Genomic DNA, 24,629 nt, shown 5'->3' with positions numbered 1-24,629 from the left:
TGTTCATAAGTGCTGCTTTTAGCTTGAAATGTTGTTGTTCACCTTCGGCACATTCTGTCAGGAGTCGCCACAGCGAATCAGCTTTCTTTGATCTGCACATTTGGTTTGGCAGAGTTTTACATTCCTGACACAACCTGATATGTTATCCGGGTTGGGGACTGGCAAAAGGGGATCCAGACCCGAGCCCCCTTGTGGCTACATAGTTGGGCAGTAACGTGAAGGGTCGCACCCAAAGAACCACACTGGATAAGGCTCATTGCGTCCCCTGGGAAACGAACCCTGTTTTCCCATGGATCAACTACTCCCAGGCAACTTCAGCTTGAAAATTAACTGCAAATGTGAAACGGGTGTTTTTTTTTTCTATTCCATGCACTTTTAATAAACTAAATTGTGTGTAAGATCCTCAGTGGTTCATCTGCCAAAAACCTTTTTCCTTCTTTCTTAACGGTATACCAGAAAGATTGATGTGCTTCAAAGGAAATTCTGTAAAGAAAAAGCATGTTCATCACTGGTCTGCACAGTTTTGCAGTGACTGTTTAGAAACTCCTGGGTTTGTTTATGATCTTTGTGTTAGGGTGCGTGTACAAGTGCTGGAACGAGTTTTCTCAGCCTCTTATTAAATGGCTGAAGGAAGAGGCTGGAGTCAAGAGTGCACCTCCACTGATGCACAGTCATAACTAGCAAAGTTTAATCTGCTTCGTTATTTTTCTATATTCTGTTTTAACCTTTCTGAGCATGCCACCATGGAAAAAAAAAAGTCATCTCTGCGTCCATGAAGTAAATTTAAGCTAAAGTTTTAGTTTGCTGATCAAAACTATCTAATAGTGGAGTAACAAAAAGCCATTCCTCATCTCAGTCATAACAGTTAAAGCTTTGCTGAACTCTATCAATACAAAAATTCATGTGGTTTGTTTGAAAAAGCCAGATGCCTGCAAACTTGAATGTCAACTGCCCCATCAGAGTTTAAATGAATATTTCTCATCATTTACCCTAACTGTTGCGATAGACCGATCACTGAGTCAAACCTTTCCCATTTTCCTATATTTGTAAACATTTTCTGTAGGCGTATTTTCGTTTTTCATGTTCAACTATGAGCTTTTGCTCAATCTTTTATCGTAAAATGTGTCTGTGTTCAGAATGGGGGAGGTTAGTAGACACAAGGAGGAGCAGGCGTTTAATAAACGGAGACATCTTTGCTTTAAGCCACAGTCCTGACATCAATTTAATATGACAATTGTCACAGCTGCATCAACTGTCCATTATCATGGGCTGCCATTGTGTGTCATGCTCTCTGTCAGATGAGCATCAACCAGCAGAAACAAAGAACCAAAGAGTAAAACAACGGAGAGTCTTGCTTATAGTTCATTCTTCTCAATGACATTTTTCCTGTCCATGTTCTTTATTTCTCTGTCTTACTCTTATGTCCGATTCTCTTCTGGTAATTCACACTCACACTGTCCGTTTTATGTCAAATCCCACTCTGATCATCTTTTGGTATGTTGTAAACACATTTCCAGTCGTCTTTAAATTATGATAATGCAGTTTTTAGCCAGAATACAAAGATTTTTCCATGACCTATTTTCTGCAGAGAGGCAGTAGATCATTAGATATTCACCACTGAGATGTGTGCAGGATGGTTGGCATGAAAAAACCCCGACATGTTTCCCCCTGAGGACTCGGAAAAGGGGGCTTGTGGCCCACCCATCATGTCACAAGTAAACTTAGTTTTTTTTTCAAAAGGAATATTTTTGTCTGCTTCTGATTCACAGTAATTTAAATAAAAAAATATTCAGAAATGTAATTTTAAGCTTCTTTTCTTTGTTTCCTCCAAAAGGAAAAAGCCAGAAGAACATGTTAAAACATTTTCATATGAGTGGGTCTTTAATGTAACATCTTTTTACCTTGTTTAGCATCTTTAAATCTTAATTTTATCTCCAAAAGCTATTGCTTTTAGATGCATTACAACTTTGTGTGGATAATTTACTATTATTAATTCAACTTGAGAGGACCTGGCTGTAGACATTGTGGAGAAGGAGGGTCTAAGGGCAGGGATGACATGTTTTGTCTGTTTAGTTTAGTTCAGCAATCAGCTATTGTATTTTATAACTGATGGTAAAATTACCGTTGTGAGGCCCGTTGAGACAACTGCGTTGTATGATTGGGTATAATCCAGCTGATGGTATCGGGCGCCATCTTGTCTGCAGCCAAGTCCTTCTCAATCATCCAGACATGTTGTTCCCATCACTGTTTGAAAAAGGATTTCTATTTTTTTCCACTCATCTTAATCACTCTTTTGCCATTTATAGCTTTGTTTTGGCTTAGTCTTTAGAAACACAGTTCATTTTTTTATGGAGCTTCAATTCAAATATCCAAGTTTTTCCTCTGCTACTTTAACAAAGTATTATATACGCATTTTTTATGATTGCTATTTGTTTTTTTATCTATAAATAAGGTTTGCAGGACTTTTTGAGTCACAGGATTTGGTGCCAATTAAAATATGACAGAAACTGAGAGAAATGTTTTCTTTGAACCAATGTCACATTCATCTAAGTTTATGTAATTTTGTGGTATTGGATACTTAAATCTTTAAAACATCCTTTATGTGGAATCTAGTATGATTGTAGTGGGTTTTAGGTATACTCAGTCCCACTTCATTCTGTTTTTCAAAATGTGACTTGTTAAAATTCTCATCAGTTTTCTGTTTCTACAAATCTGTTCAGATAAACAGGATTTTCATATATTTTAAAGTGCAGAAACTGTTTTGACACGTGTCAGTGTGACCCAGCTATGTCAGAATCAGAATCCCAGGGAAATTTGCATTTTTAGCCGAGCTGAAAATGCAGAAAAAGCTGTTCCAAATCCATGAGCCCAGTGTCAATTTAATAAATGACTATAAAAGGCTTTTTTTCTTTTAATCAAGCAGAGACTGTATCCTATATCATATGGTAAAGTCTCACTCTGCACTCATGGCTTTTTAGAAAAATGGCTTCACTCAAAAACTTTAGAATGCATTTTTTATCCTTTCAAGCTCAAATGCTTGAGCCTGAACCAGAAAAGGTGAAACTAAAGTTATTTCTGAATCCTCCTGGCTCTACTCCAGGAGTATCTGCTTCCTGCAGCTCCACAGGCTTAGAGGGCTTTCTCTTTTCCAGGCGGATGGAAACTGAGTGAAGCTCAGTGTTCATGAATGCGACACAATAGGTGGACCCTGATACAGAGGCTGGGACTCTGTGGGGGGAAAGGACAAAGACATGTCCTTGAGAATTAATCACTGCAGAAGACTTTTATTCAGAAAAACTGCTGCTGCTTTATGTTGCGCGTCTCTGGGGAAGCTGAAATCCTTGTCTTGGCAGGAGTAGACCGTAGGATTCTTACATGTGAGGATAATGCGTATTTTGTAGAACTAGAAAAATGCGTGTTTTGAGGTAATGCGATGTTCTGCTGTAACAACAGCATCTACCATGTTATACAGTGACTCTGAAATAGAGTGAATGCTGCTGTGATGCTGCACTGTAATTGGAATGGGTCTTTGCACATACATGTACACTTTATCAGCATTTCAGACAAAAAAAAACTGTTTCAAAGTTTTCAAACTGTCTAGTAAATTACAGAAAAAACTCATGTCACTTCTGTAAAATGACTTAGAAACTCTCTAAAATGAAATTTTATAAGGAAGATAAAGAACTTCAGTAAATTGATTTCAAGAAAAAATGAACATTGTAGTTTTAGCTCATTTGTTTTAATAAAGTAGGTTAAGGAAATACTTTGTCACATGCTAGATAACTAAGAAAAAATAATATCAAGTGTGGTTTGTTTATAGACAGGATGAAGGTTCACCAAAGTCATTAGTATAGAAAATACCATGTTTCAAATGCCTTTCTTTTTTCATTCAAGTAAATTTGCTGCTGCAGCAGGAGGATCTTCTTCAACACAGGGCATATTTTATTTTGAAATGAGCTTGTATGAAGTGCTATCAAAAGTAAAATAAGTTAAAATTGCTATATTAAAAAAGTCAACAATTTAGTTATCGTTAATATTTAAAAGTTACATAAATGAACGGCTAAACAGCCACAAAACATAAACTGTATTTTTCTAAACTGTGACTTTGCAGCTCTTGCTAGGTTTTGGTTAGTAAGAAAATGGACCAAATGACTCTATTGGGTAAAAGGTCAAACTAATTACTTAAACTAGTAGTTTAAGTAATTAGTTTGATGTCAATGTTTGATCTGAAGTTTAAAGTTTTGTTTTGGTTGGTATTTGACTTGTTTTTGTGTCTTAATGCCTTCCCGCTCCATTGTTTTCAAAACAGTTTGTAACAGTTTAATTGTAAAACTAAAACACGGGTCGGGGATATGCAATGGAAGTTTTTAGCATGACTCGCATGTTTTTCATAGGAATATTCAGAAAATTTAATACATGAATCATTTGCTCAAGCTGTATGAAACTATATGACATGACTATATTATGTGGGCGTGGTTAACAAAAACCTCCACTGCCATGGAGACCAAAATTTGTACTTTTGCCGATTCTTCTAAAAATTACATATAGACCTACCTAAAAAAATAAAATGCCCTAAATCTGTTGGTCACCCCCTGGCAACTAAAAAATAAAATGCTGCTATTGAGATAAAATCAAAAGAAAAGCCACCATTTAAATTAAAAAAAAGTGTTGGTTTGATGCTTACGGCTTTAATTTGTAAACTTTGTTTAACTCCTTCTTATATTAAACAAAAAGCAGAAGAAACCAATTTTTTTTTTTTTTAGTTTTATTAAAAATGTTAATCGTGGTCAGTTTCGATGTTGTTTTAGTGAGATTTCGGTCGGGTATTACCTTTTGACACTAAAAATCTTGCTACTGCAGTAACTGTGTAATGAAGCTGCTTTCTTACATTTTAATGCTTGTGTCAAGTTCTGATTGAAGCTGTCTGTCTTTTTTCTTTTTTGTTGTTGTTGTTGTAGGCAGAGAAATTAGAGTCAAATCACCCTGGAAGTGACCCTTTGTTCAGTATCATAAAGGGCTGGAGGCTCTTGAACCCTCCACGTGCTTCACTCCTCTCCTTTGTTCCTTCTGACTTCACATGGAAAAAGGAAACAAAGGATGAAGTAATTTTGTTACATAAAACACATAAGACATCTGGCTAAAGTTTCTTTCCAATTAGTACATTTTCACGGAGTACTTTTCTTCCTAACTTCTAGTAGATGTAGAAATGTTCAAGCTCAATTCATTCATTTCCACATTTCCATTTTGTTTCAACATTCATTTTGTTTACTGATCACCTAAGCTTGTTTTACACTCAACATTTACATCCCATTCTGATTTAATCAGACTTGATTGGAGGGATTACTTCCATCTGGATTTATCTGTGTACCATGAAGCCTGAAAATTGCCTCTTCCTCAGTTTCTGTTTCTAGTCTTTAAGTAATTTTTGTTCCCAAAAGCTAGGAGAAGAGGAGATGTAATAGAGCTGACCCTCTTATCTCTGGCAGGTAAACGGATCGATCTGCTGTCTCTGTGAGACTAAAGCTTGGACATCCTCCAGAGACGGGTAAATTAGACACAACACAACCTCCTGTTGCAGGAGATTCTCAGAGCAGAGTATTATAAAAAAAAAGCAAAACAAATAACATAAAAAACATTACATTTTAGAAATCAAAACAAATTTCCAGAAACCAAAAAAAAATGTTTTTTTGTTTTGCTTTTTTAATTTTTTTGTGATACTTAAAATGTTTTTGCGTAGATTTGTAAATGTGATTTGCGCTTTAGGGCCACCGTACTTTGGCGTCACCAGCTCACCCCATCTGTGCAGCATTAGCACACGTCAAGAAAAGGGTGTCACCTTGCTTATGACTAGAGTGTGTACGACAACAGTATCCTAAGTGCGTGCAACTTGCATTATGCTTACAGATACTTCGTTAGACACTCAACACACTCATTAAGATGGTACATTTCCATTTTCATGACGTCCCTTAAGGCCGGTTTATACTTCAGAGTGATTTGTAATCGCTTGAGTCACCGTGGTCACATGGCCATCGGAGCGGAATCGCTGCAGAATGTGACACCTGCTGTTGACGTCACCCACGACTGGAATTTTACGCCTGTGGAGCATTATTCTGTCGATTTTAAAAAGACATTTTTAAAACTGAAGATGTTGAACACTTAACTGAAGAAGTTAAGGGAAATACTTAATTCACACACAGACACAGAGAAACACAGAGTGGACAAGATAAAAAAGAAAGCAAGACTGGAAACACCTTGGATTTATCTCATATTTTGCACGAGACTACCAGAGAATACAATTCACTTCAAATTTTTTTTTTGCCTCTGTATTGCCTGCTTCTGCTTAGTGGACAAACACACCACCCTCCTCTGGCTCTTTTCAAACGAATGAGCAGGATGTCGTTCGGTTTAAAAATAAACGCTGGATCACATTGTTCAAAAAAGTATGAACGCCATTCAGAAGTTCATCGCAGTCCTCATGGACAAGCAAAATAAGCCAAGTGAGTAAGAACTAGACCTCACGAGTGGTGCGCTGACCGATCGCTTTGAAATATAAATTTGTGTGGAGAAAAAACATTTCAGAAATCTTGAGATATTGCCCTAATATTTTTATCTCTTTTGAACTGAATTCTGATCTCGACTTCAAAGGTAATTCTGTAAATGTTAAGCTAACATTGCAGCCTTGACATGAGGGAAAAGGTTGTGCTGACAGCATGTTAGAGGGCTGTCACATCACAGGATAACTGATGCTTTGCTGCTGTGTAGTGTCACTGATTGACAGGTCCTGTTATCTGGCGGTGCTTAGTGTCCAGAATGATGCTCTTAATTGGATAAAGGCTTCAAATTGATTCTGACTGATGTCACAGGCCACATTAGGCAGTGCACAGGGATCAGGAAAAAAATGTAGACAACCTGTCTAATGTTACGCCTGACAGGACACCTGTGACGATGCAACACTTGTTCCTCAGCCTCCCACCACAGCTCAATGAAATTCACTCCATGGTCTATTGATCTGACCTGCACTTTGATTCATGCTCTCTTTAAAAATTCATTAGTTTGACATGTGGGGACGCTGCAGGGCTGCAGTTGCTTCCGTACAGAACATTTGTCTACGTTTACAGGAAGAGGACCTTTTGCTAACACGGGGAATTCAAAAGCCTGACCAGGCCATCCTGAGCGCAGTCTCTCTGCCCAGACCTGTCAGGTGAGGGAAGATAATGCTCCTTTAAGGTAGACTCCGATTACAACATTGACTTCAAATCCACTGCCGTAAATATATATTTAATAATTTTATAATTCATTTTTACTAAGATATTTAACGAATTTCTGCATAATCATGAAAAAAATGGGAATTTAAGTCCCGCTCCAGTTATCTGATCTATTGTAAAGGAATTTCCAGTGACCTTTTAAGTAAAACTTTAGAAACAACTTCAGGAGCAAGATCGATTCTGTCAGATCTAACATCATAAATGAACAGAAAAGCCTTTTTATTGGTAATGATGAATGAGTTTCTCTCACAAAACAGCATTTTTGAGATAAACCAGTCTGGCTTTAGAGCGAACTACAGTACTAAGACAGCCTTGTAAAAATCGTTAATGATGTAAGGTGTGCCTTGGATTTAGGTCAGGTCTCAGTACTAGTTCTGTTAGATCTAAGTACAGCTTCTGATACTGTTGATCACCTGATCCTTTTAAACAGACTTCAAAGGGACTGTTCTCAAGTTGTTTGAATCGTATCTCATGGAGAGAAACTTTAGGGTAAGCATGGACACACACTTTCCTGGGGGCCATGAAATTAATTGTGGTGTGCCTCAAGGTTCCATCCTTGGCCCCTTCCCTTTTTAACATTTCCATGCTTCCTCTGGGGAATGTCATCAGAAGCCACAACATCAGCTTTCATAGCTGTGCTGATGATACCCAGCTGTACATAGCTATATTTACGGATGACACAAGACCAATAGAAACACTTTTTAAATGTATTCTAGATGTCAAATTATGGATGGCAAATAATTTTCTGCAGCTCAACCGGGAAAAAACTGAAATTTTAGTTATATCCTGAAGCTAAGAGAGAGAAACAGTTTCTGAAGTTAAAAAAACTTTCATTAAGCCATTCAGAAACAGTCAGAAACCTGGGCGTTATTTTCGACTCTAAGCTGACTTTTATCCCTCATATAAAACAGGTGGTTAAAACTGGTATTTATCATCTTAGAAATCTGGCTAGGGTCCACCCACTACTCTCTCTTGCTAATATGGAGATGCTAATGCATGCTTTTATCATCAGTAAAATTGATTATTGTAACGCACTGCTTGCTGGTCTTCCAAAAACCAACATAATTTCTCCAAAATTCTGCTGCACGAGTTCTTACAAAGACCAGGAGGCGAGCTCACATCACTCCAATTTTAAAATCCCTGCATTGGCTCCCCATATGCTTCAGGATTGATTTTAAGATACTTCTAACAGTTTTTAAATGTCTTAACTGTCTTGTGCCTTCTTATTTATTCAATTTTTGGGAAAGTATGAACCCTCGCGGACCCTGAGATCCTTTGCCACTGGACTTCTAACCATTTAGACTGTAAAAACCAAACCCTACGGAGAAGCCTCTTTTCAACACTATGGCCCCCGTTTATGGAACAGTCTGCCAGACGAGCTGAGAGCCGCAGAGTGCATTGACGTTTTTAAGAAAAGGCTGAAGACCCATCTTTTTAACCTGGCTTTCAGCTAATTTTTTACTACCTTTATTTATTCATTTATTTATTTATCCATTTTATCTTGTTTTATGAACTGACACTAGATTTTTTGTGTCATTTTAATTTACCTTATTTCAATGTTTTATTGTTTATTATTTTTATCAATATGTTTCATTTTTTCATTCTCATTTTTAGTTCCATTGCTTCCTCAGTTTGGACCTCTCCCTCTGAGTCGGCTGCTGTTCAGCCACTGCGGCTCTGGATGGGAACCTGCATCACCGCTTAGCTGTGGTGGAGCGGTCCCCGCCTGGTTATGCGGTTGTTCACAGAGAGGGCGGTTCCAAAAACTGTTCTGTATTAGCGTTTCCAACATCTTGTTTTTGTGCTCAGCCTATTTCTCATTGTCTTTCCCCATCAGTTAGGGGGGTGGGAGGTGTGAAAGGAGTGGGGGGTTGTGTAGGTAAATTTTTTATTTTTGTGCTTGTTTATTTTAATTTCATGCTTGTTTTTATATTATCTATTTGTTTTGTTTTAATGTAAATCACTTTGTGCTATACTTTTATATGAAAAGAGCTTTATAAATAAAGTTTGATTTGATTTGATGATTCCACAATTTTTAGACAAAATAGAAAAAACTGTCTTTTCCAGGACATAGTTTCATAAAAAATACGGGGGTCGTTGGTGCAGAGTGAGTAAGCCCTTTCTTCCCATCAACCCTTTGTTTAGATGCTCTCCTGCTAGCTTACAGGCTCTCACAACCCCAACCAAACATCAGTTGTACAACAAAAATGGCGAGCAATATTGGCGCAATCCAGCCGACGGTTTTTGAGCCAGAGGAAAGACGTACGTGGATCTAGTCGTCAACACGTGGATACAATGTATGGTGCGGAGCAGGGAGTTTGTGACCACCGATTGTAGGTTCTTCATCACGCCTACAAGCTTTTTCCGATAAAGTTTTTTTTTTGTCTGTCCCTGATTCACAACAGTTTGAAAAATGTAAAACGCAGTTTTCATCGGAGTGGGTCTTTAAAGAAAAAAAATTGTTTTGGGTTTCAGGCTTTGATAAAAAAAAAACCTACATATTTATTTTTATTCTCTCTTGTTTGTATCAAAAATATAAATTGGTAAAGATTTGGTAAAAGATGTCTCCTTGCACAGCACTTTTCCAGCTTCTTTCAAATTACAGTCCAATTTCCAAACACATTCATGGCGGCAGAGCTGCAATGCAAATGGGCTAACCGCAGGCCATTGAGAGTCTCTCAGTAAATGAAACTGCACATTTTGTTCTCTGATTTATATTAGCAGAGAAGCATTTTGTCCATAAAAGGTTTTCAGGTCCTGGTATTTAGGAACATTAGAGGTTTTAGCAAGGTATAGTTTTCTACTCAATTACAGCTCATAGAAATTGAGTTCAGTGCTGACTTGAGGCTGAACAGTAGGTCAGCAGGACAGCTGAGCGGAGGAGAGTGAATGACAGGAGCATTTATCGCAGAAAACACATTTTGATCATTTGAATCAGCCTAAATTTATGTTCTTGACCCGCGTCAATCTGAAACCGTATATGCAATCAGCTGCTGCTGCAGTTAAGATCTCATTCCCACACATGAGTAGCGACTGAACCGGAGGTGATCCCTGCAGTCTGTGCTTGCGTTTCCCCCACAGTGAATTCTGGGCCAGGTTGTTTTCACTACTGGAACAGAAGGAAAAGCCTTGGCTGCTGGGATGTGAAGCGCAACAGCGCTGCAGGCGTTTTGAAGCTTGCATCCCCGCTGCTCCTCGCCCACCATGAAGTGCTGAAGAGTTCTGACACAGCTCGGGCCCAAAGCCCACGCTTTGTTCTGCAGTTCGGTAAATTTGCATGCTATTGTCCCTTTTTATTGTTCAGCTATGCCATGAAGGATGTTGCATTTGTTGACATCTTTTATCGATACCTGCGCGTGTGTTTGTTCGGCCACCAACGTGTCAGTATTATCCTCGAAGAGCTGCTGCCTCCATGACTGGGCTAGCGTTTTCATCTGTGTGACTCAGTTGAATAAAATAGCCCCTCTTGACTTCAACTTATTACACAAGAGGCTTATGTCAGAACAGAGGACAGTAATGACTTCTCTCATCTGGAAATAGGACTGTGCATATTGTTCTCTCAAAGCTACCGCGGACATCCTCGGGGGAAATAAGTCAGTAAGGTGCACATGTATTTAGAGGGAGAAGTTGCTTTTGGAGGCATCAAGACACAATCTCAATTTATTGGGCTGTTACTGTCAATTCTTCATAACAAGATACTTAGAATTTACAGCTTTGATGTTTGTTTTCACTTCATTTGTGACATTTTATGCACATTTCTTCTGTAAAGTTAGAATTGACCTTTGATTCAAAAGACGTTGTGTGAATGCAGCACAACTTTCAGCTCCAAAAGAGCCAACAGAGCATGAGTTAAAGAGAAGAGGCAGCTAATGTTTCTGCTGCAAGCTGCTGATCTTATAAGCTTAGTCCTCTTATATGGAAGGTAAAGTTTTATTATAAACTAAATGTCACCCGTCATCTGAAAATGATTCAGTGATTTGCAAGCTGCAAAAACCTGACTGCTGCTGATGGCTGTGAATTATGATTAACATTTATAATTTTAAACGCTGCTGTGTGCAGCATTCAATGTAGGAACAAGATGCCTGATGGTTAAGTAAGAGGTAATGCCCTTCCAGGTGTCCCACTTTCAGAAATAAATGCGTGAACCATCCTCTGCAAAAGTTGCTTCCACAAAGTCCATTAAGCTCCGATTTAGGACACCTGAAAGTGCATATTCACGCTTATACCATGATCACTTTCAAAAGAGAAAAATACTGTATCAATTATTAGAACTTTAATGTTGTTATTTTTGCAGTTTCACATGAACAGGACTGTTTGATATGCAGTGTGAAGTGTTTTCCTGGTAATGGCTACAGAACCCACTACTTGCTCTGCTGCAGCTGCTGTTTGAGGACCAACGGAGAAAAGTGGGATATAAACGTTATGTTTAGTGAAACAACGCATCCTTTCAGAGGTAAAGTTCACCTCTCACTGCTGTTTTTTTGTTCAGAATCTGAAGCATTGGTTATTTTCAAAGAAGAAAACGTACAAAAGTAGTTTCCAATATCGCTTTTATTGAAGAAATATCCACTAGTAACTCTGTTCATTACATTTCTTTCATTAATTGCTATTACAGTTATTTATAAACACTTAATTATTTTGTATGAAGCAATAAGGCAAGCAAGTCAGAAAGACACAAAACATTTCAAACTAAAGGTAACATTGTTGTTGATGGTAAATTTTGACAGAGATCCTGGGACCGGGATCTTTTCTACTGTTTACTCAATTTTCACCTGATTCAGCAGGTTTCACTCAAAAATAAAGCAAAACAGAAATAGTACATCACAGCAAAGGTACAGAAAGACTTCTGCAACATAGTAGTCGGCACGGATGAGACATGTTTAAACAAACAGTTCCCTATGTACAGAAAATAAAAGCTGGTGGGAGGTGGTATAGTCATAATTGGGGCTTTTTCTAATGCAGCCTTTTCCACAATCCTTTTGCATTTTCTCTCTGTTTTTCATTAAATTATTTATGTCTTTGCTGACAGTGTATTATGTTATTCTGACTAATTCTAACAATTGATTTTTCTTGGGGGGCAAAGCTTGAGTTGTCTTTGTGACATTCAGAAGTTTGGATAGTGTGATGACAGATTTGGAGCAATGCAGATTCAAAATATCAGAGCTGAATGTGACTGACTTATTCTTCAATGAATGTTGGTTTATAGGCATAATTAGTTCACACTTTCACAACTCCATAAGCCAATTTTCTTTCCTGAAGAATAGACTACAACAGCTTGCATCACTCTCCAAAGCCTCTCATAGCTTTCATAATTATTTTTTTCATACCCAAACTCTAAATCATTAACAGCTTTGCTCAATTTTCCTTTGGGATCCGTAATTTTTTTTTTGGTGGCCCTGAAAATATTTTTAACCAAATACCTTTTTCACTTTCCTACAAAACATTTCTGAAATGGAGAAAGTGTGCTATGATGGTGACATTGTGTTGCTGTCTGCTTGCCTTCTCATGAGGGTGGCATGGTGCAGAGGCAGAGTGGTTAGCCTCTGATTGGAAGATTGCAGGTTCGGGTTCTGCCTTGCCCCCATGTGTCGATTTGTTCCTGGACAAGACACTGAACCCCACATTGCTCCTGGTGCTTACAGGTTGGTGGCAGAGTAAGGCAGTGGAGCCGCCATCACTGTGTAAATTGATTTGTGACTGTAAAGAGCTTTGGTCCTTCAAGGAAGGTAGAAAAGCGCTTTGCACTGTAAGTTCCTCATTATATCGGGGTTCATCTTTTGTGGTCTCACTGTTTTGCAGAAACAGATTTCTGCAGATATGTGCACTTTCCCAAAGACCATATTTGCCGGAGTGTAAGTCACGTTGGAGGAATGAGTTACAGGAGCCAAAAATGCATGAGGAAAAAACATGTACAAGTCACTTTGGAGTAAAAGCTTCACTTTTGGGAGCAAATGGCAATGCTTCTCAAATCACACCCACAGTTCCCTCTAGTGGTTGGTAGGAAACATCCACTAAAGGGTGACCCCTTGTTAGTGGAAAATGACAAATATATGAGCCCTTCTTCTTCTTTCGGCTTTTCCCATCAGGGGTCGCCACAGCGAAACAACCTCTCTTTTGAGGAGGAGTCGCATGGTTAACTTGGCAATGTTTTACGCCGGATGCCCTTCCTGACGCAACCCTCTCAATTTTACCCGGGCTTGGGACCGGCACAGAAGCAGAGAAGGGAATAGGGAGCAACCTGGATTCGAATCCTGGTTTCACGGACGGAAGGCGCTGCAAACCAGCACGAGCTAAACTGGCTCCCACAAATATGTGAGCCCATTTGTTTAAAAAGAATCACAAATAAGTTTCTCCTGAGTATAAGTCGCACCCCATGCCAATATATGCTAAAGAAAAAGTGCAACTTATACTTCAGGAAAATATGGTATACATAAATCTTCAATTGCGATCAGAGCTTAGTTTTCATTCTATAATACTGAACTTATTTTTCCATGAGAGTTTGCACTTTGAGGGTTTAAACAAGAGAGAAAAGTGTTAAGCTGTCTATCTGAGAAAGGTGATCAAAATGTGAAGTGAAGAGTTTTACAGCCTTAAAACCTCTGTAAGTCTATTTTGTGGATTTCACATGATGAGTTATTTCAGACTTTCATGATTAATGAGGAAACACTGTAAATGTCACTTTTTTTTACCATTTTATAACAAACTTATTGGAGGGGGGCTTTTTAAAACTGTTAAATCTTTCTTCTGCTCCAACTTGAGCTTAGAGGTTTATGTTTATATATATTTTCTTTCCTGTTGTGGATGGACCCATGAGTCCCTTCAAATATACACTTAGTCCTGCCCAATTGCCCATTTTCAGAAGGTCGTTAAGTGGACAAAACTCCTGTCAATATTCCCGACACCCCTCAGGCTTTATTTCTGTTGATCTGAACTCGTTGGGTGACCTCAAAGTTCAGTGTTTATGTCAATGGGCAAAACAGAGCAGTGTGGAGAAAGCACCAAGCGAATGATGACCCTGTTCATCCTGTTTTCTGTTGAATGACTTGTAATCAATATGACTGTTGCAAAAACAACAACGTTTTCTTTTCATTTGGTTCATATGGTATTTTTGAGTGCGGGTAAGGAGTGAGGTGCATTCGGAGTGAAGATCAAGAGGGGGTTGCTGGGAGAGGACAGAAGTGGGCGGGCTGCTGGGTAGACGGGTGCTGATAAGTCACATCTGTTCTGGAGGCTGGGGCTTGAACTGATGCGTGACCAAGTGGTGAGAGAAAAGGCTGATCAAAAGCTGGAGCAGCAGAGGCGGAAAATTAAAACTTGAACTCTGCTTTGATATTCATCCTTTTGTTTTATGGTTTTTACTGGCAAGGAGCTCCTTTACCTACTGTACCTTTAAGGCGTACGCATGAATAAATACATATTTTCATACAGCTCAGGTGAGCAGCTGGAACATCAGAAAGGCTTACATAACAGACCACCATTCCTAATGTTGTCAGTGTGAGAAAGTGGAAAAAGACAGCAGTGATTCAGAGATTCTGGGACTGTGAACTGAGAGTGTGAGAGATTTTTAAATATTTTTAAAGATGTAAAACATCACTTAGACCTCTACAAGTTGCAAACTAGTATTGCTTTTGTTACACTACAAAAACTGTTCTGTCACTTAACTTTATTGTTCCTTGGCTCCAGTTTTAAAATGAAAGTGATATTAGAACATGACATTTTTAATTATTAAGAAGTCCTATGACACATTTTAAAGTCCCACTCCAACAATTTTTGATCTATTGTCACAGCATTCCCAGTGGTTTTTGAATTATGATTTTACAGTTTTTAGCCAAAATCAAAAAACATGGGTCATTTTATAGGACATAGATGCCGACCAATTTGAATGAAGAAATACTCTGAAATGCAAATCTAAGCTTAATTTTCTTAATGTCCTTCGTCTTTAAAAAAACATAAATCAGGGTGGGTCTTTAGAAAGAAGTGCAGAATCCAGCTTACATTATGGCTGGATCTTGCCCTTTCTAAAATAATCAGAATCAGATTGACTTTTTGTCACATATACAGTGAGATTAAGGTCTTTACCAAATCAGTGCTAAGACATACTTACTAAAAAATAAACATATAGGTTATGTATGCAGATAGAAATAAAGAATAACAGCCATTATTGTCAATTAAAAAATATGAAAGTGATTGACGTTAACAGAAACGTTAAATGCTGCATCCCACTGCTGTCAGATACTTAAATTGAGTCTAACAGACTAGAAGCTAATAATCAATTTATTGAACAAAAGCTTTGATGTTGTGTGACTGAGAACAATAAATCTCAGAAGATTGAAAAGTACATGTCAGGTGATTTTTGTTCATTCACTTCCATGTTAAAAAGGTCGGACCCCCCAGCTGGAGGACGACCTCCTTTAGTGTCACACAATTTGAAATTGAACACATGCTGCAGTGGATGTCAATTTAGATATCATTTAATGAAAATGTTAGGAATGCTGCACTGACTAAAAGGCCTTGGATCTGATGCTTTTAAGGACACGAAAGCTGAGAGTGCCTGACACCTAACAGAATTTGAAAGAAAGCTGACAAAATAACTTGAGGATAATGTGCTAAAAAAGGCAAGGGTGAGGTCCAAAATTCATTTAACACTTTCTCCTGCATTAAAGATGCTCACATTAACAGGCAGGTTCAATTTCTGATCTAGGAGAAAAGACAAATGAAGGAAAGAATGAAATGTCCAACTTTACTAATCATGCAAACAGCAGGTTTTTGAGACTTGACAAACTAGGGTGGGTTTTCTGCTAAACAAAGGATGTAATTCTGTTTGTCAATCAGGAATTGAGATCACAGGAAGAAACTAGTAGGATTAAACACAAAACACTTTTTAATGCTGCTTTAGTTTACTTTTTTGCCTGTATTAAAGCTGTAAGTAAAAGCAGCGCAACTAAAGCTCACAGAAGCAGCAACAGTTAATCCACCATGTAGTTGTCTTCCTGGTGGTGAGTCTTTGCCTTTAGTCGTGATAATTAAGACTTCCTTTCACTCATTATTCCCCCATTTCTTCAAACTACTTTTAGAAAAAGTTAACGTTCAGAAAAAAGCCTTTGTTAATTCACTGAAATGTGCTGCAGGGATGCTTCTCTGGTCTTTAAACATTTCTCCAGGAAGCAGGAGGATTTTCTTCCTATTTAGGAGTCTCTTCCTGAATTCAATCAACAGTTGATTTAGTGTTTTATTTGTTTTAATGAGGAATATTTTTGCCTTCATATCAAATTTTCCTTTAAAATCTGATTTTAACAAAAACGTACTTGTTTTTTTTACAGATGTGTGAAATTTTTGTACAAAATGTACAAAATCTTCTTTGAAAGATGTTTATTTTTTTGGAGGGAAAGGGTGCATTTCTGCATAGTTATTATATAATAAAATAAAAATTGTGTCTTTTCTTTTTATATGTTCCTGTGGCATTTTACTGATGATAGAGGACGTATATAAAGAAAATTAAGGTCAAATTTGCTTTCCTGAGTATTTGTTTACTTAAATGGTTGTGAATCAGAAGCAGATAAAAAGATGCCGTTTGAAAAAGAGCTTATTTGTGACGTGGAAAGTCCGCTGGGCGGGCCACCAGCTCCCTGCTACGCCCAATAACGGGTAGGGGAATGGTACCACCCACTACTTAGAGGCAAATTTCTCATGAACTAGTTCTGTTCTGCAGACGCTATATCCTAGAAAACAACATAGGTTTTGGATTTTAGCCAAGAATGGCATAATCATAATTAAAAGACCCCTGGGAACACTTTTAAAATGCCACGAAAGATGATTGGAGTGGGTCTTGAGGATTATGTTTGCACATAGCTTTAGTTTAAGACGAAAGCCAATAGGGATTTCTTCCTCTCTGTTTTTTGTCATAGGGTCTTTAACTCATAATTTTACAAATAAAAGTTGTTTGTAAGAAGATTATTTCAAGAGTGAACCACATGAAAGAGGGCAGATGATAACAGAACATGATGCTTTGGTGAGCTCAGCTTGACACTGACTAATACCCTTCCCTATTTGGGGCCTTGGATGTTTCCAAATATGAAATGTTTTATTCATCCTTCCCAGAAAAGAGAATGGACTGAATCTGACCTTGTCGGGGCGCAGTGTGGCTCTGCTCATTGTACATCATATGTGTCCAGTCCTGTGAGCTTTCCTATAAAATGTACTAAATTAGGGACGATATTTCTACTGGTTAGTAAATTTGTGTCAGTAACTTGCTGGCTGCTCGTCTCACTGTAAACTCTGTGGGGAAATCAGTGGAAGCGCAATTCATATTTATGGAAGGGGGGAGAAATCTGGATGATTAAGTGATTTTTTTTTTTTTTTTGGGAGAGACGGTGAATGCAACTGGCAGGAAGCAGTGTTTTCTCTCAGGGAGGTCCCTTAACTCCACGCGTACCTACATGACGCTTAAACCCCATTTGCATTCACAAACTTATGTCAATTATCAGAGCTCTTACCGCGGCGTGCACGTGCCAGATGTAATTCATATCTCTGTGTGTGGTGAGATGCTGCTGAGACAGATTTACATATTCACATTTAAAAGATCAAACCATGTGTCTAATACCAATCGGATGATTTATTCCAGATTTATTCACTTCCAGAGATTCCTGTCAAATACAGTTGAGTTGATTATGCTTTACATATAAGCACATATAAATATGTAAAATGTCAAACCCTAATTAAATGTTTAATCTTGTTTTTAGTATTTAATGAGATGAAATATGCATTTCTTGTACACAATTGACAGTTTTCTAAATGAGTGTTCACTGTGTCAGAGGGAGTTGATCAAACTATGGGTGAATTGACACTGGCATGTTCATTTTCATGCTCCGTGTTGTGTGTCCTGATTGGCTGTTCACCTTGTCAATCAATCTCCTCCGTGCCATTTCTGTCTTTTTAATCTATGCATTTCATCATTTCTGTGATGAGTTTGATAAATATGTGTAAATTCTTTATTGCTTTGACTACAATGCTTGAAATAAATAAATCAAATCAAATCAAATATCTCCTGTTCAGAACGTGTTCAGCTTTGCTTTTCATTCTATAATACTGGATTTATTTCTCTGTGGTGTTTTAATCTTAACATTGTTTAAACAAGATAAAGTGTAAAAATGTTGATGTCTGTCTGAGACAAATGTGTGTGAGAAGTTTTAAAGTCTTAAAACATCCTACTTTCTGGATTTCACCTATTGCCGGCTACGTTTAGGACCTAACTCCCCTGTTAGACAAGGGATCACTGTACGTTGGTTTCATTTGGCTGGCATGAAAGCTCACCTAAAATTGTAAATCGTCTCATTTTACTTGCAAATAAACACAAAAAAAGGATGTGGAAAGTTCACTAACATTTGGAACTCTAGAGTTTCAACTCCAGAGGTGACGTTTTTGAATAACCAGAACTGCACTGTTTTTTAACCTAAATCCAGTGGACTATAGAGCGATGAAAAGTAGCTCTGCGCTGATGTGCAACAATTACAGAAATTGTGTAAACGGTTTAAAGCTACTTACACACCGGGGAGGTGTCGCTCATTCAAGGCGCTGAACACAGCCAGGCAAAAAACAGCTATTATTAATTTCCCCAAGGTCGGCACTTAAATGAGTTGAAGAGGATGCTACCCATATGTCACTATCAAATCCAAGTCCCTGATTGGTCTAAGTTAACTTTCAACGCGCGTTCAGTGGTCGCACGTTTTGTATGTATAGCCCGAAAAAAGTCTTAGAAACTTGCGAGTTTTGAAAGCTGAAGCCTGAAACGTGTCAATCTACCTTTCACTGGAAGTGGTCGCTCGAACGTGCGTTGCTGAGGTCATTGTGAATGTAGCTTTGGTCACACACACACCATTATCTCGCTAGCTGTTCTGATTTTAATATACACACGAAAGGAAACTGCAAGTGAAAGTTCTGGTGGGACCGTGCTTTTGCTGTGTCGGCTTCTGAACAAGCTGCCACCTGCTTTACAGAGGTTACCCTCATGGAGAGTTTTGAAGCTAAACTGTTCCTCCACGACCGTGCCTTAGTTTCCTTTTTAAGGTTTTCTCATTACGTTCTTAATTCTTGTCAAAATGTTTCCATCTCTTTAGCATTTGTTGATGTAATATTGTGTTACAGCACTTTGGGCCTCTTTGAATGGTGGTAAATAAAAATGAAATGAATGAAATTTGAGCCATGTCCCCCTGTCCAAGTTCACATGACGATCTCGGTGTGTTTTGTCCAACAGTGGGCAGTGTTACAGAGAATAAAAGGCAGATGAGGCCTGTGTTGACCCCTGGAGGTAGGATGCTGCTGGACTTTTTTTTTCCTGGAAGTTCCTCTGCTGCACTGAAGCATGCAGGCGAGAGACTCAGGTGTGCAGCAGGCAGTGAAGCAGAGAAAAGCCCAACCTGTGTCGGTTTGACTGGAATCCTCTGTCTATGACTGTAGGCCAGTAGAGGCCTGGATATACCTGTTTTTATTTTTCCTGTACCTCCAAAACTAGTTTTCAATGTAAGGTTGTAAATGGAAATGCAGGCACCTTACGCTTGGAGGTGTGCGGGCCACTCTGTGTTTTGTTTACATGCAAGGACTGACTGCGCACCCAGGAGAGCAGACGGCTCCACTGAGAAGGCTCTTCCTCTGGGGACTGCTTGCCTGACAGCTGCTTGTTCTTGCAAGCTGAGCCCTGAAGCTCAAGGGATGTGGGGAGAAAAAGTTTGGACAGCTCCTGAAAGAAACCGTCTTTTAACCAACTAAGATGAAAGATTCCAACAAAATCTGCAGCATATTTCCTGTTTGGTTTGACTAAGATGACTTCTGCTGCGCTCAGATGCAACGTGGAGCTGAGTACGGTGGCCCTGAAGTGCAAGTTTTGCAGTTTTGGAGCTGTCCAGCTTTACAGTTTTGAGTCACACACCAGGTTAAAAGAGGAAAACAAAGACGTACACGGATCTGTTTAAAAAGAAATGCATCATAATGGAGCAGAGCAGGGAGCTTGTGGCCCGCCCAACATATAACTACTAGTTGAAAAGATGAACAGACTTCATCCAATAAGTGATGTCCCATATTACCTACCATTTCTGATTTCTAATTTATGTTTTTTTAAACATTTCGTTTTTTATTTCGTGACATTATTTTCTGTTTTCTGAAACATATTCTTTTTAATTTTTTCTGTAGGAAAACCATCTTTGTACAGGTCAGTTGTAATGTAATGAGGGTGTTCATTGTTGATTTTAAAACAACTCAGCATTTCAATTGCTGCAAACACAACAGCAAGTGATCAAATGTAAACCTGAAAAAGGTGCAAACCCTTTCAGAGTAAACCTGAAGTTGCAAACAAAATCCCTTCTGCAAGCATAAACACATACAGAAGCTGCACCATGCTCACAGCCCTGAATAGAAAAGTAATTTTAATGAAAATGCCAAATCTTTTATCTTTCTTTTTCTGCTGTTATCAAGCCTCAGGCTCAAAGCTACATCTCCACTGCCAGAGTCTGTTTACTTAAAGTGACCTTCAGGTTACGTTCAGAGGTTCTGAAACACTTCTTTAGATTAAAAAAGCTGTTTTTAAGAGAGAACACATCGTGGGAGCAAATAGACCTGCTAAACATAATTATTGACTGAACTTTTCAGTTGTGCTGTAGCTTCAGTCTTCCCATAAATCTTTTGCAGATTCTTGCTGCCGTGACTCCTGTGGGGAGAAAAGAGTATAAGCTCATTCTGCCCTGCCGAAGCACAAATGACACTCTGTGGGATGCTGCTGCTGCTACTTTTTTATGTCTGGAAGAGGTATTAAAAAAAAGCAGAATTCTTTAGAGAAATGATCTGGTTCCATTCAGAGAGAGTGAGACAGGTTTTGTGGGAAAGCAAAGCTCTGCATTCTGGAATTTCATGCCTGTGTAGTGGTTTCACACAGACCATGTGTATTTAACAAACGTGACGCTCAGACTGTGTACGTGACAGTATAAAGTCTAGCAGCTTTACTTTACTTGATTTCTAAATATCTGCAGCTGGGAGCTGTTTTGATTTGGACTTTTCAGCCTTGATCTCCACATGTTTTCTGCCTCTTTCTCATTATTTACCCAAGAAAAAAGCAGAATGCTGCAGAAAAATTCGAACGGTCTTTAGGATGTGTCTTTGCACTTTTTTTTGGCCTCACTCCTTTTAAATCTTTTGCTGAAATGAGAGTCTAATAAGTCATTAATGGTGATCCAGACACAAACAAAAAGAAAAACATAAAAGATCTTGAAGTGAACCTGTTTTAATTAAGAAAACACTACAAATCAGCAAGTAGTGGTTTGTTCAGTAAAGTTAACTTTTATGAGGATAACATTCAGAGTAGACTGTAATGACAAAGACATAATGGTTAAAATTGTCTATCTTGTAATTTCAAATTACTCAAACTTTCGCTCCTTTGGGCAACATGGACCCAAATATCAAACTGTTAAATAAGTATGGCATTTATTGGCCGTTATTTGATCTAGAATTAGCTCTTTAGTAGTTGCAGTCAGGAAACAAGGCAGAAACGCTACTATATTAGTTTGGAATTGTAAAATAAAGTAGCATCCTGGTGGAAGTTGTTTTGCTGTGATTCAGATTTTTTTCCTTTTTGCCACAATATCTTTTTGAGGGAAAACAAATGTTACAAGAAAAATAAATATCGATGTGATATCTGCAATGCTTGCGTTCAGCCCCGAAGCGATTTGCACGTCAAATTTGCGTTTGCTGCCTCTGTCGACGTGTGTCACATATGTTCCTGGTTGCTTGTCCAAAAATGTGTTCATAAACTAGAGGCTCCAGATGAGTGATTTTAGCCTCATTGCTGCATGGAAGGATTGAGTGGACATCTTGTTTACAATGAATGGAAGACACAGATGATGTTGAGAAATTAAGTGTTCTACAAAAGCAGCAGTAATCCAGTCTCAATGTTTGGGTTCATGACATCATTCAGAGACTCTCCCAGCATGGTAACCCTCAGCATCTACTGCAGGAGCTGCGTCTGAATGACGGCCGCTTTCAGCGGTACATCCGTCTTTATGTGACCCAGTTTGTTGACTTACTGTCCCATATTAGTTGGAGGGTAAAAAAAACAACAATAAAAATAGAGGACCTTTTTTTTAACTTAGTTCAGGAGTAGAATGATCAGATTCTCCTCTGTTGGTTCCCCCATCACCAACACATCACTTGCCAAAGCTGAGCCCCTGATTGGTTGACGTGATAAGTCTTCTTTGCAAAGGTTAAGATTTCTGACACCCAAATTGCACTTCAACGCCCAAAACGCCCTGCTGCTAGGCTGACACACTGCACCCGGTCCTCAAATTGCACCGCAGGACCTCTGATCTAATCAGACTTAACAGTGAACTGGACAACTCTGACATGCCAATAGGGTTTGATGTGAGTTTGAAGTGAGACTTTCCTGTTTAGAAATAGACTACATCTACATAACTACACTCAATTCTTATTTTTATTCTTTTTTGTCTACTATTGTGTGGTCTTGTATATTACTGCCCTGTGCATTTCAGCACTGCAATTCCCCTGCAATTACAGTAAATGGAATTAAATTTAATTAAAGCTACCATTTTCTGCTGTTTATTACAAAGTTTCTTCTTTTTTCAAAAAAACATTTGTGTGGCAGCACATAATTTTTAATTTTTAGGTTTATATTATTTCTTAAAGTTTGTTTTTGCTGATCTAGAAATGATTAGCTACTGTTGCAGAATTGTTCTTCGGTTGTACTTTTAAAAAGGATTTGGAGATAAATGTCTTTCATTATTTTTAAGTTTTAGAACTAATGGTTTTCTTCAGCTTAAAGACTCCAACTTGTTTTTTGTTTTGTTTTCAGTGTGCACATCCTCGCCCTAATTATCGAGTCTGCTGTCTTAAGCTGCACATTTCTGCTCTGAGTGGTAATTGTTTACCTTGTTATTGAGGGATAATGAAGAAATCTAGTGGTGATCCAACACTGAAATGATAGTTACCTTTTCTTTTGCAGTTATTAAAATGAGAGCGGACTGTTTTATTTGGCGGATTCCCTGAGGACGCCGCTCTCGGAGACGAACTGCTGTCTCTCGATGAACAATAAATGGACGAGGTAAGTTTCTGTGGCAGATGCTGGACTCTCTCATTGTCTCATTGGGGACACAATACAATGAGGTTCCCACAGGACTTGACAACCTCACAGCACCTCCTCTGAAAACAAACAGGCTCCTTATTCAGCTGCTTGATAGGCAGTTTTTTTCTTTTTTTATTTGGGATATTTTGGGATGAATCCCTGTCATGCCCTTGTGAAGGCCCCTGAGGCTGACTGTGCATCGCAGATTTCCTTCTGCTGCCTCTCTGGTAGCGTTGGACCGCACTCCACCGAGAAGCTGCCCTCACCAGCTGGTGGGGCTGCGCAGCTTCAGGCAGTGTTGGACCCGGATCAGGTACTCAAGTCTGGGCTGCCTTAGATGGAAAAGCTCAATCAGACAGGGACAGAAGGAAGATCCAGAGGTAATGGCAGTTTCGAGGGAAGCTGGCATTAAAAATGTAAAAACTGAGATCATTTCTTCCAGGGATTTTTAAGATTCTGAAGCAAATCCAAAAAATGCTGTCTGTTTGTTAAAGAGAAACAGTTGCTTAATTAAACCTCCTCATCCGGACTCACATGTCTGCACTTTTCAGTGGCAGGTGTCCTGTCAAAGAAATGTAAGAATCTAATCAGAGTTGTTGACCTTTTCTGCTTCCATCATGCCGTGCATGGATAATCTCTGCACAGGCTGTCAGTACACACATGAGGCTGCCAGCGGGCGCACAGCTCTGTTGTACATTTATGTCGGGGACCTGCTGGTGATTTATCATCTGACATGTTTGGTGATTAGGTACAAAGCTGACAACCTTCTCTGTCATGATCTCAGTGTGATCTGGATCCATCTCGAGCAAACAGAACAGTTTGTGAGGCAGAAGCAGTTTTAATGTGCGACCAGATCAGAAATGTTTTTGGCAAAAATATCCAGTTTATTGAAAAACAACTAAAAAAAACTTTTTTGTAAAACAAAAGACTATTTTCTTTTTAATTTAATATTGTAGTAATTTTATGTGGACATGAATTCATTTGTTTACAGTTCTTGTGAGACAGACAGAGATGAGTTGTTAAAAAATGGTGCAAACAAATTTCATTTAATTGAAATCTCAACAAGCAATTAACTTTCATGCTAAAACATTTTGTTGTCCTTTCTTTACTTCTGAAAGAAACATTTTAAACAGAAGTACAACAATGAATGAAAATATTCATAGTTAAAAAAGAACTTCAGATGAAGATTAAGTACTGGCGACCCCTGATGGGAAAAAGCCGAAAGAGAAACAACAACATTCTTTGGA

General features: G+C 38.5%; 1 long non-coding RNA gene across 1 annotated transcript in view; it reads left to right on the top strand.

The window, feature by feature from the left end:
- LOC110015459 overlaps nt 1–24,072 on the top strand; it is a 29,216-nt gene extending 5,144 nt beyond the window's left edge. The window contains exons 2-3 of the long non-coding RNA XR_002873639.1: nt 23,113–23,176; nt 23,263–24,072. This is a non-coding gene — a long non-coding RNA (uncharacterized LOC110015459). The remainder of the gene's footprint in view (nt 1–23,112; nt 23,177–23,262) is intronic.
- Nucleotides 24,073–24,629: the final 557 nt, after the last annotated feature.

The sequence above is a fragment of the Oryzias latipes genome, chromosome 8, assembly GCF_002234675.1.
Source record: "Oryzias latipes chromosome 8, ASM223467v1".
Lineage (NCBI taxonomy): Eukaryota > Metazoa > Chordata > Actinopteri > Beloniformes > Adrianichthyidae > Oryzias > Oryzias latipes.
Note: the sequence above shows the minus strand (reverse complement) of the source record. Positions and strands in the feature narration are given on the sequence as shown.